The 11,336-nt window shown below is 41.4% G+C and overlaps 1 protein-coding gene across 1 annotated transcript in view; it reads left to right on the top strand.

Moving 5' to 3' along the window:
- MEMO1 (mediator of cell motility 1) overlaps positions 1–11,336 on the top strand; it is a 50,527-nt gene that overhangs the window by 9,201 nt on the left and 29,990 nt on the right. The gene's annotated exons all lie outside the window — the stretch shown is intronic.

An 11,336-nucleotide genomic window follows, 5' to 3' on the forward strand; every position in this document is an offset into this window, starting at 1 on the left:
ATTCAGCTGCGTGCCACCTTCCCCCGCCCCGCCCCGCCCCCGGCATCCTGCCACCAGGGTTACACTGATGCAAAAAGGTTGAAAACCCCTGTGCTATGCAATATATCCCATGCCAGCTACTCCTCCTTTCATCTCCCTTCCACCCACCCCTATATTTTCACATTAATATAAAACAAAATACTGAACAAACTACACCTGAAGCTCTACCATGAAAATGTCTAAGCTAATGAGCCTGCCTGTGTGCTGTTTGCAGTTCAAGAGATGGGGTTCAGCACATGGAGTGCTGTGGTATGTTTGAGGAGTGTAGGTTGTGGTATGTTGGAGGCATTTATTTTTAGTGAGTTTGTGCAACTATAGAAGTTCAGATATTGTTTTATCAGTGAATCTGATGTTATTGCTTTTATGTTTAGTTTTGAACATCTGAATTACAACTTCATCTAGTGTCTAAATGATCTTTCTTTGCATCTCTTTAATTCAAAATTCTAGTATTTTTTTTCTTTTTCAAGTCTGTGCTTAAGGTTTTTAAGAATACATCAACTTTTGCTTTGTTTATAGATCTTTTAATATGTCATACTAGTGCTCAGTAATTATAGAATTATATATTTTATTAGTTGAAAGTAATGCTGATTGTCATTTGTCTTTTGAAATACAATTTTCTGTCCCTTGTGGCCAAATCTGGTTCTTTGCCTGGCCAGAACTTGGATTTATATCAAAGATTTGTCCTTTTAATACAATCATATGGCCCACTGCGTTAAACTTGGTTTATGTCCTTTGAATTATTGTCTTCAATTATTCTTGCATATGGAAGGAAGGGGGTGGATATTTGTTTGTAAACTAAATTTAAATATTTGCTTATTTCCCTGAAGGTTCATCCTTATTTTAGGGCAGATTATTACAGGAGGTTATTGCTATATTGAGAGACAATAGCTAATCAGGCCAAGTCACAGGACATCACTATTTACTTAGCTGGATTATCTAACTTCTTCCTCTGAGTGAAGACTTAAAACACATGCATATGTCCTCCTATGTTGTTATAAATATTTCAGAGTATTGAATTGCCCATCTGTGAGTCATAAAAGAAGAAAAGAGAAGAACAAGATATGAACAAAATTATTGGCTCATGGTAAAACAAATTTATGTTCCTGGATGAATGCAGAAAGTAGTTACAGGATCAAAGGTTTTATTTAAAAACAAAACAAAACAAAACCCTACCCATTATGACCTCTTTGGGTGCCTGTACACGTGCAGGACGCCTGCTCCAAGTCATTTTAATTAGAATACAACAGAGCAGACTCAATTAATCAAACAGCCTTTCTATCACGTGTATTCAGTGTCCCTGTGTTTCAAAATGGCAGTAGAGAAGCTTTAACCAAGCTCGTCGAACAAGCTTTAATTCACCCCTGCCGTCATTTTCAAGTGCAGGACACTGAATACATAAGGTGCTGCTGGCACTTTAAATTAAAGCAGCTCCCAAGAGCTGCTCTAATTAAAACACCCCGTCCCCTCTCCTACTCTAGAGCATGTGTATAGATGCCCTAGGTATTTTCTAAAGGTAAGCAGCATGCAAAGAAGGTAGTGTTACAGTCTTAGAGCTCAGGTTCTCTTGCTCTTAACTCTCAGTGAAATCTGGTCAGTATTTATTACTGGTATTTAGAACCCTGATTGCAGTTCATTAATTTTCCAGTAACAGTGCCAGCCAGTGAGGAGGAGAAATCAAAATGTACACCATCCCTTTCCCAGCAATTCAGAGGATCAAATGCAAGTTGTACCTGCTTGAGGTTGGTGCTAGTGGTGCTTCATTGGTGTGTCTGGATTTACCATGTTAAGTGGTTTGGTCCCAGTTTGAAACGCACAGATTAGGAAATACATTTAGCTATGTAGAAACAGACTTGACCAGGAAGGGTTTGCTGGTAAAAGCTTGCTTAGTGAGTGTTCAGGAATACATAGAACACTATAAATTCTGAAGTAAAGAAAGACGGACTCCCTTGTTATAGGTAAGTGCTGTGAATAGATTTTACTCAGAGCTGTATAAGCAAACACTCTTAGTGGGGGGTACAGTTTAAGTGTAGTTTTTACTGGTGTTGTAGGTCTAGATTATGTCAGTTCCCCAGCTAAATAAAGCAGCATACAGAATAGATACCAATATATTATCAAAGTATTCTCTAGTTAAATGTTTATAATTTGTAAATGATCCTTTTTTATAGGGGTCTAAATGTAGTTTGTTAGAGCATAAACTCTAGCTAATATTTTATATTGGTGCCTGTCAATTAGATTTTATTGTAAAAAGTCTCTAATCTTACTGTACCACTCAAATTAGCCCTAAAGGCATTGGCTATTTAAAGAATAGAGGCCATATCCCTAAGGCTTCAGTCTACTTTACTGTTACCAAATAATTTCTGTGTTTTTGAATGCCAGCTCTCTCATTCTATAGTGCATATGCTTCCTTAAAAAAACACAACAGTTTTATAGATTTTGACATTCTGTAGAATCTATAGTAATATCTTGCACTACCAGAACATGAAAAGTGATATTGCCAACCCATATGCATATATTTTCCTTTTCTTACAAAAAAGGACAGAATACCATAATTACTTCAGATGTGTCTAAATATTTGCAATAGCTATTTTTACAACCTACCTTTAATCCACTATAGGTGAAACTTGTTCACAGTGTTTGTCTAAACAGGAAAGCTATTCATAGCCTGTTTCTCTGGAATTCAAAGCACTGTAGGTATTTTAGAATCCATTTTGCAGATTAAGTTAGACTGGAGAGAGCCATTCTTATTTTGGAGTATATCAATATAGAGAGGTATTTCACCCTGGCTTATCTGGCCACAGCTATTCTGGTCAGTGTTCTTATGTAAAAAAGCCTGTGGTTAGAATCCCTCATAAACAGCTTCTAGCAGTCTGTCAGGCCATTATTACAAAAGCATGTGCAAGTTGCCCTGTTGTTTTTTGATGCAGTAGAAGGACAAAGAATGGAAAACTGTTAGGTTATCTATATTGTGCACAACTCAAGAAGCTCAAATTTCCATTTTCACTACGTGTCTAACTCTCTTACTCTTCAACACAGGTACTGATGTGTTGCCTTATTCATGTGCATTGCAGTTAAGTTGCAGGTGTATTGGTAGCCATGTTTCCAATTACTGTATTTACTGAAATCCAAGATGACTTTGGATTTAAGGTGAAACTCCCATAATTATATTCTATACATGGAAGATGATAACAACATTACAACTATAATAAAATTATACTTTTCTATGTATTTAATCTAATTATTGGGAGTTGTCTTAAATTTGTCTCCACTGCACCAAGGAAAGCAGCAGCAGGGGGGCAAGAGGCCTTTTCCTTGGCCCCCCCTGCTGCACCTGCCACTTGCCCCTACCCCCTTGCCACCTGTCCCTTTCTTGGTACCTGCCCCCCAGCCATTTGTGCCCCCTGTTGCCTGCCCTTCCCACATGTGGTATGGTATCTCAAATGGCCCAATGTGTGCTCACCAGATTTTGCATAAATATTCACATCTACATGAGAAATCTTAATCAAACCTTAACATTTGTAGGAGGCTATATGCAGGGCCTGTGCATGTGGCTTTAAATTAACTGTCATCTTTGATCATACTGGTATTATATGAATTGTTTCTGGTGACCAGTTCCAGGTCCTTTGGAGGAAGTAGCAAGAATCTTTATAATGGATGATCCTAAAAGAGTTTAGCCACAGCAGAAATTTCACCGTGATCTCAGACAGTTGTTTGGCTGATGCCTCAAGCCCAGCAGGATATATCATGTATTTCTTTTTTAATACCATCTAGCATAACATGGGATGTTCTCATTCATGAATATTTAATCCTTTAAAAAAATTCTGCTACAATACTGTAAATACTCTTGTGGGTGAGCTCTACTTGCTGAACTGCATGTTCTACTGGAATATGCTCTGGAAGTTCTACTTTTACTGTTTTCCCAACATCTGTGGCTTGAATGACATCTTGAAAGGACATATGTCCTTTCATCTCCTGTTTTCTGCTTATTTACTCTTGAATTTTTAGTCTTCTAGGAAATAGAGCAGCCATCTTTTTAGGTTCCTGGAAACTAGTATGATTGTGACATTGCACACCCATCTTTACACAATCCTGGGCTACTGAGAGGTTATTTCATGCGTTTAAAACTTGTTTTTCTTCTAATCCCTCAAGCCCTTTACAGAACTCATTTAAAAAAGGAACAATGATGCTTTCCTTTGCACATTAATTTTTCACATGATTTTATAGCGTAAACATACGCCTATTATTTAACTATTGGAGAAAATAGTATAGGTATCCCTATTTAGTATGCTTAATATACAGAGGAAATTGCCTTTTGGACACTTCTTTATGGATTTGCATATTGAAAGATTGAGTCCAAACGGAAGCATTGGGCACTGTATTATGCAAGTTATCTCCACACAAACATTCAAGGTCTATCTTCCTGTGACAGCCAATAATTGTAACTCTATCATTGTTCCTTGCACATACTGGTAAGCCACAGCTAAGATGTTCTGAAACTGTTTGCCTTTATATTTTTGAAATGGACTTGGTTTTGATTGAACTGGTACAGTCTGCTATGGCTTATCTCCAGAGCAGGGGTGGGCAATATATGGCCTGTGGGCTGTATCTGGCCCACCAGTTGTCCCATCCAGCTGCAGCACCTGAGGGTGGGAGGGCTGCACCCTATGCACTCCATTCTGTTGCATCTGGGGCCAGGTCAGGCAGCACACAGACTCCTCCACCCCCTTCCCCCTACACCCATCCCTCTCCCTGCCTGGTGTTCTTTTGGCACTGTGACTGCGCAATCCTGCCACTGGTGGCCAGCAGCTGGGTCTGCATGGGAAGGGGCACAATGTAGTGCACCAAAAAGCCATCCTGGGTGCCTGCCTGCCATGATGGGCTTCTGCCACCACTGCACTGCTAGTCCGTGCTAGCTGTGAGGGAGGCTCGGCCTGAGGCAGCTGTCCTCAGCTTTTCTGGTGTGGCGCGACTGCTGGTGGCTGTGTTGCCAGGACTGTGCAGCACCAACAGGAAGCCAGGCCAGGTGGCAGATAGATGCGGGGGCCAGAGGAATCTACATGCTGCCTAACTTAGCACAAACTGCAGCAGAGTGGTGTGGGGCACCCCCTCAGGCTCTTGGTTGTGGCTGGGAGGCCACATAGGATCAATTGCCCTCCTCCCTCTCCTCTTCTCCCTGCCTCCAGCCCTCAACAGCTCCCCAAAAGTCCCTAAGTAGTCCTCCAGCCCAAATAATTGCCCACCACTGCTCTAGAGGGACTAAGTGTGGCAACAGTTTTGTTTCAGTCATTAATCTGAATTTCATTCTGCCATAGAGTGTCTCCTTACATTTGGTAGAAGATTGAGCAATAGGAAAACTCTCACTTGTGTATTACTCAGAAATTGATGCAAGTACTAGTAGGCGCATACCTCTCTTTGTGTGAATGCTGAGCAGCTAACTAGTTTTGGGTATAGCATCGGTCAGGGTGGATCCAGAACAGGTGCAGTGGTGTAAATGCAGCCACCCCCCTTCAGTTGATGCCAAGGGAGCATTAGTCACTTCTTTTTTAAAGCCTTGAAGCAAGTAAGAATTCTCCCCCTCCTTTCCCTTTGGTAGTCAGTGGCATCTCCTCTCTTATCCCCTCCCTCCCCTTCTTCTCCCCCACCTATCACTGCTGCTGTCCCTGTTTGCTGCAGCTGTGGCAGTGGGTGGGTTTCTCCTTCCTGCCTGGTCCTCTAGGTGTTCCTTTCTGCTACCCCTGCTGAGTCTTGCTCCCCGTGCAGCCTGGCTGGAGCCAGGCAGAAGCAGTATTGAAGTCTGTCTTCCCCCTACCCCCCATGGGAGGGGAGGGGACATGGTACCGAGCATGTAGGGCAAGGGTGAAGGGGATGGACAAGAGAGGTAGATTCTTACCTGATGAAGAAACTTAAAAAAAAGTGTTTGTTTGCTGCTCCCACAGGGTGATCCCTGCCCTGGTTGCCAGGAGAAAAAGATGCTGGGAGCAGGGGTGTAACCACACCTACAGTACCAGTTGCTGCTCTTGACCCTTCTCCCACCCCATATGACAAGATCCTGACTCTGCTCTCGGCATTGGTCCATGGCTTGATTTAGACATTTTTACAGGTGCAAATTCAAGACCAACTTGATGTGTCCATTTGGGATATGGTGAGAAAAACTGATCCAGGTGGAATTCAACTTGTCTTTGTGATCAGCATATGTATCCAAAGGGATTGTAGAAGGCCACTGAACTGGGCATTAAGAATAAAGCTGAGCAGAAAAAGATAAAATCTGAAGGATGGTCTGGTAGGATAAATCCACAATCCCTTTCCTCTTCATTTAGGTGCTTTGCTGTGTTCTGAGGGGCATGGCCCAGGCCGGCATACTGGAGGCTGTCTGTGGTTGCTAGGAGTCTGCTGGGAATAAATGAGCTCAAAACATGGAGAATTTTCTCAAGCCTGAAGTACAAGATGGCTTATGGCACTATGGACAGGGTTGAGAAGTCAGGAAAGATGGGGCCCTTGATGCAAGGTATTGTTTACATTTTGGTTTACAGTATGTTTGGGGAAAGTGGGTAGACTTATTCAGAACATGGAAATTGGTATTAATGGACAATCCCTTATTTTACTAGGGGGAGGGGATAGCTGTGAGGGAGAACTGAAGTCGCCCAGTTCCTGGATGCAGGCAAAGCAAAACTTAGAATAGGTAAATCTTTCTCTGGTGCTTTTTCTTGTCAAGATTTATTTTATTCTTAAGATTTTATTACAGCCAATTTGCCACTGCCTGCCTCCTTTCCCACCTACTTGTCACATGCAGCCTTGACTCTGCTCTGGATACTGCTCTTGCTATTATAGTGAGGGCAGAAAGTGGTCCCTAGTGAGAGCAGAAGCTTGCACTCCATTCTCTTCCTGTTGGTTCTTTTTGATGAGGGTGGCCCCAAAATGGCAATCAGAATTCACCATACTTAATTGAGACCAATATTGAAGTTGTCTGTTGACTGTACAGTGACTTACAGATAGCACCAGAGGCCCAGTAAAAGAATAAAAGTTAAGTCTGTCTCAACTACTAGGTTGGATTGTGACAGGTATTTTATACAGATACATTCCTTAGATTTAACTTTCTCCCAGTTTTCCTACTGATGTGACAAACCGAACAGTGTCTTCCATTGTGACTAGCCAACACAGCAGAGCATTTTTTTTCTTCTCACTGAAGCGGATGCTTTCTCATGCAGCAGAAAGTGCATTAGCTGTTGTGATAACTTTAAAGAAAAGTTCAACTCTATTGTACATCCTTATCCCAGGTCAGAAAGATATCCTGACATTTGGAAGAATACTCAACTTTGCTGCATCTGGCAGTAACTGCCTGGATCCTCTGATATGCCTGTAACAGTTCAAAGTTAAACCATGTTTCTCAAAGGGCACCAAAAAAAGTAAGTGCAAGTAATTGTGGAAGGGTGTGTTCTTAGGATGAGCTGAATTTTATTTTTTCTATTGTTGGCAATTTTTTTTTTTTTCCTAAATGAAAGAGTAGTCAGGCCTGAGAATTAATAACGCAAACCTCTTCACTCTGGGCACATGCCTGCCTGTTTTCTCTTCAGTTCAGTTTTGCTATTGTTGACTATAATTGCTTTTCAGAACCTGGGAAAGAACTTGCATGTGAGCTCCCCAGAGTAATATATGAGTGAAGTTACCCTGACATGAAACATGATAGTTCAGCAATGGGAGCAAAGTTAGACCACCTCCGAATTTGTGAAAAACCCACTGTATGCCTCAATGCAAGACTATTTTAACATCTGTCCAATTCTAAATATGGCCGTTATATATAGGGCAGTGATTCTTAACCAGGGTGTCACAAGATCCTCTTAAAGGATCGCCTACATGATTCACAAAGTAAACCCAAAAATTGCAACTAGGACCTGTTGAGATCTTTTTGAGTTCTTTGCAACAGAAGAATTGCTCTATTATTTTTCTGTAGTCAAGATACAAGTGAAAGTTAGGAGCTGGCATTTTCCAAGTAGTGCCTTGAGTCTAAAGAGGTTTAGAACCATTGATCTAAGCTTTATCGTGTGGATGAATGTTTTGTCATTCGTGAACGTGTTAACACAGTCACATCTCATGGCATTATGATTTAGTGTCACACCTGTAGTAAGAAGCTGATTTGTGTAATTAGTTTAAGTATAATTAAGGTTTTTATCATTGTTTTAATGTTGTGGTTATTTGCTTGTTGCCGTTAGAGTACACATTTAAATTTGTATCTTGGCATCTCTACTTACTTTTAATTCCTTATGAAAATAAGGGCATTCAGTTTGTGCATCTCTAGTGCTAAAAATGGGTTTACAACTGTGGGGGCATGACGAATGAAGTTCAAAGGTTGGGAATTTCAACAGCCTCATGAATTTGGACATGCTGTTTGTACTCCAAGTGCCAAGGTATACATTGACAGCATAACTAGTCCAAAATACTTGTGCAATATAGCTATGTTAATATTGTTGGAGGACTTTAATCTTTGTATTTTCTGACCTTTGCAGTGATATGCTTCATTATTCTTATTCTTAAGTATTGTCTTCTCCTTGGACATCATTGCTCCATACTAACTTGACTATCACTGCATTACCGAGAAGTAGCCCATGACAAAGCCCTTGCTTTCTAATGAAGGAGGAATAAAGGATTCACTGTGGGTGTATTCTGAGTGTAACTTGTTTTATTTATACCTGATCAGAATTTCTGAAAGAGGGACAGTTAAAGAGCATGCATAAATAACTTTATTTCAGATAGTTCAGGCCAGCATCAATGCCCAGTTCCAAGAGAGTAACTCTGTATCAAGGAGTGACTCAAATGACAGATTTGGGACTTGGTCTGCAGACATACCTCCTCCCAATAGCTGCTCAGAAGAAGGAGGTCCATAAACTTCTTCCAGTTTTTTTTTTCTTGGGGCTTCCATCTTTCATTGTCTTTGGAAAGGTTAATAGATGTCTGATACATGAGAAACTTAGTCCTGGGCCTCTGTCTGATGGAAGTAAGAAGCAATGCTGTCTCTGGCTCTTTTGCCTCCAGTTTTGATATATGCATCCTGCTTTATAGTTGCAAAGGCCCTTGCCTACCCCTTACTTAGATCATTTATTGCCTACTAATGGAGGAATGGGTGCAGATTCCCTTAAAGCTGTTGCTGTTTGCCTAGGGATAGTTAGAGCAGTAGTTCCCAACCTTTTTGGACCGCAGACTGGCAAACCATGGACCAGAAGTGACCATAGACTGGCAAGCCATGGACCAGCATATTGTATGCCAGTCACTTCCAGACTTCCAATCTGGCAGCCAACCTTCCTGTGGACCAGCAGCCAACCCTTCACGGCCCGGGGGTTGGGAACCACTGGGTTAGAGAACTACAAAGTGCTCACTGTTCCCATGGTCTGCATGTGTCAAGGATTAAACCAAGAGAAAGTACTGGTTTATGCCCCACCCTGGTTTTTGGGAGCTTTTTTTTTTTTTGCTACTTTAGGCTTCTCTGAAGCATATACAGGTACCTTTCCAATAATTCATCCTGCTTTTCCTTTGTAAAAATAGCAAAACTGTCAAACTTGGTATTTCTTGTTTTGTCTGACCTGCAGAAGTAGACTGAGCACTTTGATTGAAAGGATGGGAGTAGTATACTTTTTAAGAAAGAAATCTGATGACTCAATTGCGTATAAGACTTCTAACATGCATTTAACTGAAACAGAGGTCTAATAAGTTTGACAGAGTAAATATCTATTTCATTCAGGTTCCACAACCTTGGTATTTATGAATCTTCTTACTGATCCAGTCATTTATAGCATCTCACCCAACTGGTTAGACGAGGTCTCTGATCTAATGTAAAAACCCAAGCAGATCTTCCCCCCCCACCCCCACAGTCTTTTATTTTTTTTTAATTCATTGTAGACATTTTTTAAAGCATCTGAAACGCACTTTTTCATTTTAGATCACCTTTAAAGCCTCATCTACAGTAGTCTTTGAAGAATATTTGAATTTGATTTTAACATAGTACCAGATAAACTTCAATTTTAAATACAGTTTCAGACAAAATGGACTTCAACCAACAAGTTGGTGAGCTTGTCCTGTGAGATTCTGAATGCTTTCAGTGTTTTCTAACAAGTAAGAGTACGTGGTGCTCACAGAATATCTGGATCTAATCCAGGATCTGATTTATTGGTACAAGGAGGGGCAAGCGGAATCATTTTCAAAAAAGTATACTTCTACCTAGATTGTAACTGTAGTTCTCAAATCCAGGTAAGTACCTAGCCTTGAATAACTTTCAAAATCAGTTTTAGCCAAAACTTTTGCTCTAGCCACACTTTTAAAAACCATATTACCTCAACAAGAATTTTTAAAATATGTTTTACTAACACTGAAACTCATTTGCACTTAAGTTTTGTTGGCATACCTGTGGTGTTTAGTAATGTGAAAACCCATAACCAACATAGGAATGCCTGTAATAGCCCCAGCAAAGGCATAGCTATACCAGTGAAAAATCCTTTTGCTGGTCTAGTTCAGTTCATTTGGGGAACTGGTTTAAGTTATACTGATGAAAGAGATTTTTCCTCCTGTTAATGTTGTTTCTTGATACAGACATACTGGCACAGTTGCTTATGTATAGGCAGGGCCGGCCCACAATTTTTTGGGGCTCCCTGACGTGAAGAAGCCGGCAGTGGTGGGGGGGAGGAGTGGCGAGCAGCCAAAGAAACCGGCATCGGTGGCGGTGGGGAGTGGGAGAGGGAGTGGGAGTGATCATGCACGTGGCTCTTCTCTGGACTCTCAAGCTTCTCCACATCATTTTTGAATTGTGGAGCCCAAAACTGGACGCGGTACTCCAGCTGCGGCCTCACCAAGGCCGAGTACAATGGGAGAATGACGTCCCGGGATTTGCATGAGAAGCATCTATGGATGCAAGCCAGCGTTTTGGTCGCTTTACTAGCCACAGCATCGCATTGAAGGCTCATGTTCATGTTGTGGTCAATCATGACCCCCAAGTCCCTTTCATCTGTAGTACTAACCGGCATAAAACTGCTGAGCCTTTAAGCATGCTGCTGGTTTTTCTTCCCAAGGTGGAGAACCTTGCATTTTTTGGTGTTAAACACCATCATGTTCTTGTCCACGTATTTCCTGAGCCTGTCAAGGTCAGCCTGGATTGCCCTCCTGTCCTCAGGTGTGGATGCTTTACCCCAGAGTTTGGTATCATTGGCGAACTTGGCCAGTCCACTTCTGACTCCAATGTCCACATCATTAATGAAGATGTTGAACAAAATAGGTCCAAGGACAGAGCCTTGGGGGACCCCACTGGTCACAGGGCACCA

The sequence above is a fragment of the Alligator sinensis genome, unplaced genomic scaffold (genome assembly GCF_000455745.1).
Source record: "Alligator sinensis unplaced genomic scaffold, ASM45574v1 scaffold284_1, whole genome shotgun sequence".
Lineage (NCBI taxonomy): Eukaryota > Metazoa > Chordata > Crocodylia > Alligatoridae > Alligator > Alligator sinensis.